This window comes from Piliocolobus tephrosceles, chromosome 12 (assembly GCF_002776525.5).
Source record: "Piliocolobus tephrosceles isolate RC106 chromosome 12, ASM277652v3, whole genome shotgun sequence".
NCBI classification, from domain to species: Eukaryota; Metazoa; Chordata; class Mammalia; order Primates; family Cercopithecidae; genus Piliocolobus; species Piliocolobus tephrosceles.
In genome coordinates, this window is record NC_045445.1 from 70904918 (window position 1) to 70910598 (window position 5681).

The 5681-nt window shown below is 40.4% G+C and overlaps 1 pseudogene; it reads right to left on the reverse strand.

Moving 5' to 3' along the window:
• Nucleotides 1–2249: 2249 nt before the first annotated feature.
• LOC111536458 lies at nt 2250–3443 on the reverse strand (annotated as a pseudogene).
• Between the last annotated feature and the right edge of the window lie 2238 nt (nt 3444–5681).

Sequence of the window (5681 nt, forward strand, 5' to 3'; positions counted from 1 at the left end):
ATTTCAGTAATTTTACCTGACTTATAGTATTCTGTGGCATGAATATACCAGAATTTACCATTTCTCTATTGATTCACACTTAAGATGTTTCTAATTCTTTCTTATAGCCATGTAGCAGTGAATATTATTATATATTACTATAAGGCTTCTAATTTTTGTTATAACAATGCAGCAATGAGTATTATTATACACTACTACTTATGCACATAAACAGCATCTCTTAAAGGTATCATACCTGGGATTGGACATTTCTATGTTATTGGATATGTGCAACTTGAGCTTCATTCAATTTTTGAGGCATAGGAAAAATCATCTTTTTTTTTTTTTTTTTTTTCCTGTGACAACTTGGGTATTTCATACAGCCTTCCTTATCTCAGTAGAAAACAGACCCTACCAAGCTACTTTTTGTAGCAAGGATTTCCAAGTCAAGTGAAAAGTGGTGACTCAATTGAAAACTTCCAAATTTTCTACCCTCCCTAACTTTGCCTTTACACTGGCATGCTCTCTCTACCCTGAGTGCTGCCATCAACATCTTTTTTCCTAAGTAACTGCTATCTACCCTTTCCTCCACTTTTCCAAGAAGGAATTTAATCCTTTTTTGTTTCTATTAGCCCAGGTTGGACATATTTCACTAAGGTTTACATAATACTATGGGAAAAGCACCAAATAGTAAATCATATAGAGAGGACAAAAAGTTCAAAATCATCTATGCTTGACAAATCCAGGCTTCAAATTCTGACATATTAATCTCATCTTCAGGTTTTGCAGGACCTGTGTAATTGTAGTAGCTCCTCCAGCTCCAAAATACAATGATTTTTTATTAGCTACCTCTACCAGGAGGAAGTCATCTTTCTACTCACCCCTTATAAATTTTATCTTAGACTCCTTAACACTATTAAATATCTCATACCAGAAGACTCAATTTCTCACATGGTAGTTCATATAAGGCATTACTCTGCTAGTTCAGTTTTTTGGGTTTTAAAAGATGCCTTTTTTCTCAATATATATTTTACACCAAGAATTGTCACATTTTAAAAAGTCAACACTGATTTTGCACTTAGGTCTAATAATATAAAATCATATTAACTTTATCAAGGATATAACGAACATTTAAAATGGATTTCTCACATGTAGAAACAGACGGCTTTTTCATTACACTTCCAGGGGTACCTGGGTTAGAATTAAAGATGTTTCCCTTTGTGACTTACCCAAAAGTTCCTTGATCTGATAAACAAACGTAGGAAAGTTTCAGAATACAAAATTAATGTAAAAAATGAGGAACTCTTTTTTTATCATTCAAACACAATTTCTTTTTAATTTCTCAAACAAAACTCAACAGTTTAAGTCACTGATTGGCAAGCTATAGCCTGCAGGCCAAACCCAGCGCCACACCTGTTTTTGTAAATAAACGTTTCTTGAATTACAGCCATGCTCATTTTCGTGAACATTTTCTATGGTTGCTTTTGCATGTCAATAGCAGAGTTTAGTAGATGGGACAGAGGTCACATAACCTGCAAAGCCCAAAATATTTACTGTCTGGTCCTTTACAGGAAAAGTTTGCTGACACCTGATTTAAGTGATTATGATTTGATTTAAGGACAGGGTGACATCTGACAAAAGTATCAGTAAGAATGGGGGCATTGACCTATCAAATAGTGAGATTCCCCCAAATAGGAAGGAGATCAAGAGAGTATATTTGGCATCAATTCTTTGACAAATGTTTTGATATAAATTAGAATTACTTAAACTACACATTCAAACAATTTAACAAGAACCTTTTCTTCCCTAATTTGGTCACATTATTATTTGAGCAAGACAACAGATTGCTAATATTTAGTCCAAAAGAGATCACACCCGAAAGGGATGAAGAAGAACAGCTTAAGCATCTCTCATCTGCTTGTTCTTGAAGCAAGTTGAGAGTTGCTGCCTGTTTTCCAGATGTCCATCTCCTCATTACAGAAGCTGAAGACTTGCTGTAGCCATGTAAGACAAGCTGGGAAGCAATGCACTCCTCATCTCTCTGTTCCTAGGCTCCATGATTGTTCTATCTCTTTCTGGGAAAGAAGTTATTGTCTTTTTTTTTTTTTTTTTTTTTCTGAGAAACAGTGATTGGCTCAGTCATGAATATTATAGAATTTGTATGCTATTGGTGTATCAGGAACTTGCTAACTAGAAAAGTTTTATGTAATAAGCTCATGTTTTTATGGTGCCAGACTGAAGACAGGCTTCCAAGTTGAGATCCCAGGATTCTACGCATTCAGAATCTCAAAATCTTCCTCCAGATCTAACTCCTTCAGTTGTTCAGTAGAGTCAATGAATTATGCCCCAGTGGTTGTCACTTCTGGCCTGGCTAGAGGTACAAGGAGAGGCCCGTGCGATGGATGTTTCTGAATCAATTTAAACATCTTTAAATGCTCCTTTCGAATTTCCTTCTGAACAAGACTATGCCAGTTACTAAAGTCTTTTTCTTATTTTCAGAAAAATCCCAATGCAACTGAAGCATCCAGGTTCAGTATGTTCATTCGCCGTGGGGACTGCAGGCAATGGAAAGTCTGGTCATCAACCATTTCATTCTCTTCAGTGTTGATAAAGGTCTGAGTTGTGTGAGGGTCCAAAAAGATGAGCTTATCACCTAAGAATTCTCTGAAATAATAAGCATTATTCGATTTTTCTCCTAATGCCCCTAAAGAGTGTGGCATCTTAAAACACTCTTTGAATGCATCAACATAGACAGGATTGTTTCAGTTTATGCCCAGGCAAAGGGGCACAATGAGCAACAGGGGTTTCCAGGATAGGCAGTAGGCAGAGGTGCCCTTACTCTAGTTTGAAGCAGTCAGAGAATCAGGAGACCTGTCACAGTCTGTGTCAGCACTCAAGGGAAGAACACAACTCTTTTTTTGATATCTTCAATGACCACTGTGTTATCCATTGAAACATAAAGAGACAAGGAATTCCATTCATCAAGTAAAGCAAGGTTTTTTGTTAACATCTGTGCAACTGTATTTGATCCAAACCATTCTCCAATTGATTTCCCTTCTCCTACACCCATTTGTGCCATTTGATATATAGTGTAGCAACAATTTTTTATAAGAAACACTGTAGGATCCATTGGTATTATGTTGTTGTTGTTGTTGTTTCTCCCAGTTCCAGTCCCTTCCCAAGTGTTTACGCATAAGGGTTTGAGCCAGCATCATCTGTCCACAGCATAGCATACATCCCTAACCAGGATCTGACGAAGGGCCCGTTACCCAAATTGGTGAAAATTTCCTTCTGTATGTAAACTATACACAAGCACTCATATCAGACAACAGCTTAGAAGTTTCTGTTTTAATAAGATGCTGTTTTTCTAAGATCCATACCAGCTCATCTGTATCTAAATATTCTTCTAGGTATTCAATGAAAGTAGTAATCTGGTTTTCATACTTCGATAAAACTGACTCCATTCTCCAGCTGTCATCCTGTGCCAATTCCACCAACAACCTGGTGGAATAGCTTCTGCACAACAAAAGAAAGTATCAACAGAATAAACAGACAATCTAAGAGTAAGAGAAAATATTTGAAAACCATGCATCAGACAAAGATCTAATATCCAGAATCTATAAGGAACTTAAACAAATTTACATGCAAAAAACAAACAACCACATAACAAAGTGGACAAATAATGGGAACAGACACTTTTCAAAAGAAGATATACATGCAGTCAACAAGCTTATAAAAATGCTTAACCTTACAAATAATTAGAAATATGCAAATAAAAAAAAAAGATGAAATAATATCTCACACCAGTCAGAATGGTTATTGTTAAAAAGTCAAACATAGGAGTGCATGAGGGGGGCGGAGAAAGATGGCCGAATAGGAACAGCTCCAGTCTCCATCTCCCAGTGCGAGTGACACAGAAGACCGGTGATTTCCGCATTTTCAACTGAGGTACTGGGGTCATCTCACTCGGGAGTGCCGGACAATCCGTGTGGGTCAGCTGCTGCAGCCTGACCAGCAAGAGCTGAAGCAGGGCGAGGCATCGCCTCACCTGGGAAGCGCGAGGGGGAAGGGAGTCCCTTTTCCTAGCCAGGGGAACTGAGACACACAACACCTGGAAAATCGGGTAACTCCCACCCCAATACTGCGCTGTAACACCGGCACACCGGAGAATATATCCCACACGTGGCCGGGAGGGTCCCACGCCCACGGAGCCTCCCTCCTTGCTAACACAGCAGTCTGCGGCAATCTAACTGCAAGGCAGCAGCGAGGCTGGGGGAGAGGCGCCCGCCATCGTGAGGCTTAAGTAGGTAAATAAAGCCGCTGGGAAGCTCGAACTGGGTGGAGCTCACAGCAGCTCAAGGAAACCTGCCTGTCTCTGTAGACTCCACCTCTGGGGACCGGGCTCAGCTAAAGGAGCAGAAGCCTGTGCAGACGCGAACGACTCTGTCTGACAGCTTTGAAGAGAGCAGTGGATCTCCCAACACGGAGGTTGAGATCTGAGAGGGGCAGGCTGCCTGCTCAAGTGGGTCCCTGACCCCTGAGTAGCCTAACTGGGAGACATCCCCCACTAGGGGCAGTCTGAAACCCCACACCTCACAGGGTGGAGTACACCCCTGAGAGGAAGCTTCCAAAGCAAGAATCAGACAGCTGCACTCGCTGTTCAGCAATATTCTATCTTCTGCAACCTGTGCTGCTGATACCCAGGCAAACAGGGTCTGGAGTGGACCTCAAGCAATCTCCAACAGACCTATAGCTGAGGGTCCTGACTGTCAGAAGGAAAACTATTAAACAGGAAGGTCACCTATACCAAAACCCCATCAGTACGTCACCATCATCAAAGACCAGAGACAGATAAAACCACAAAGATGGGGAAAAAGCAGGGCAGAAAAGCTGGAAATTCAAAAAATAAGAGCGCATCTCCTCCTGCAAAGGAGCACAGCCCATTGCCAGCAATGGATCAAAGCTGGTCAGGGAATGATTATGATGAGATGAGAGAAGAAGGCTTCAGTCCATCAAACCTCTCAGAGCTAAAGGAGGAATTACGTACCCAGCGCAAAGAAACTAAAAATCTTGAAAAAAGAGTGGAAGAATTGACAGCTAGACTAATTAATGCAGAGAAGGTCATAAATGAAATGACAGAGATGAAAACCATGACACAAGAAATACGTGACAAATGCACAAGCTTCAGTAACCGACTCGATCAACTGGAAGAAAGAGTATCAGTGATGGAGGATCAAATTAATGAAATGAAGCGAGAAGAGAAACCAAAAGAAAAAAGAAGAAAAAGAAATGAACAAAGCCTGCAAGAAGTATGGGATTATGTAAAAAGACCAAATCTACGTCTGATTGGGGTGTCTGAAAGTGAGGGGGAAAATGGAACCAAATTGGAAAACACTCTACAGGATATCATCCAGGAGAACTTCCCCAACCTAGCAGGGCAGGCCAACATTCAAATTCAGGAAATACAGAGAACACCACAAACGTATTCCTCCAGAAGAGCAACTCCAAGACACATAATTGCCAGATTCACCAAAGTTGAAATGAAGGAAAAAATCTTAAGGGCAGCCAGAGAGAAAGGTCGGGTTACCCACAAAGGGAAGCCCATCAGACTGACAGCAGATCTCTCGGCAGAAACTCTACAAGCCAGAAGAGAGTGGGGGTCAATATTCAACGTTATTAAAGAAAAGAATTTTAAACCCAGA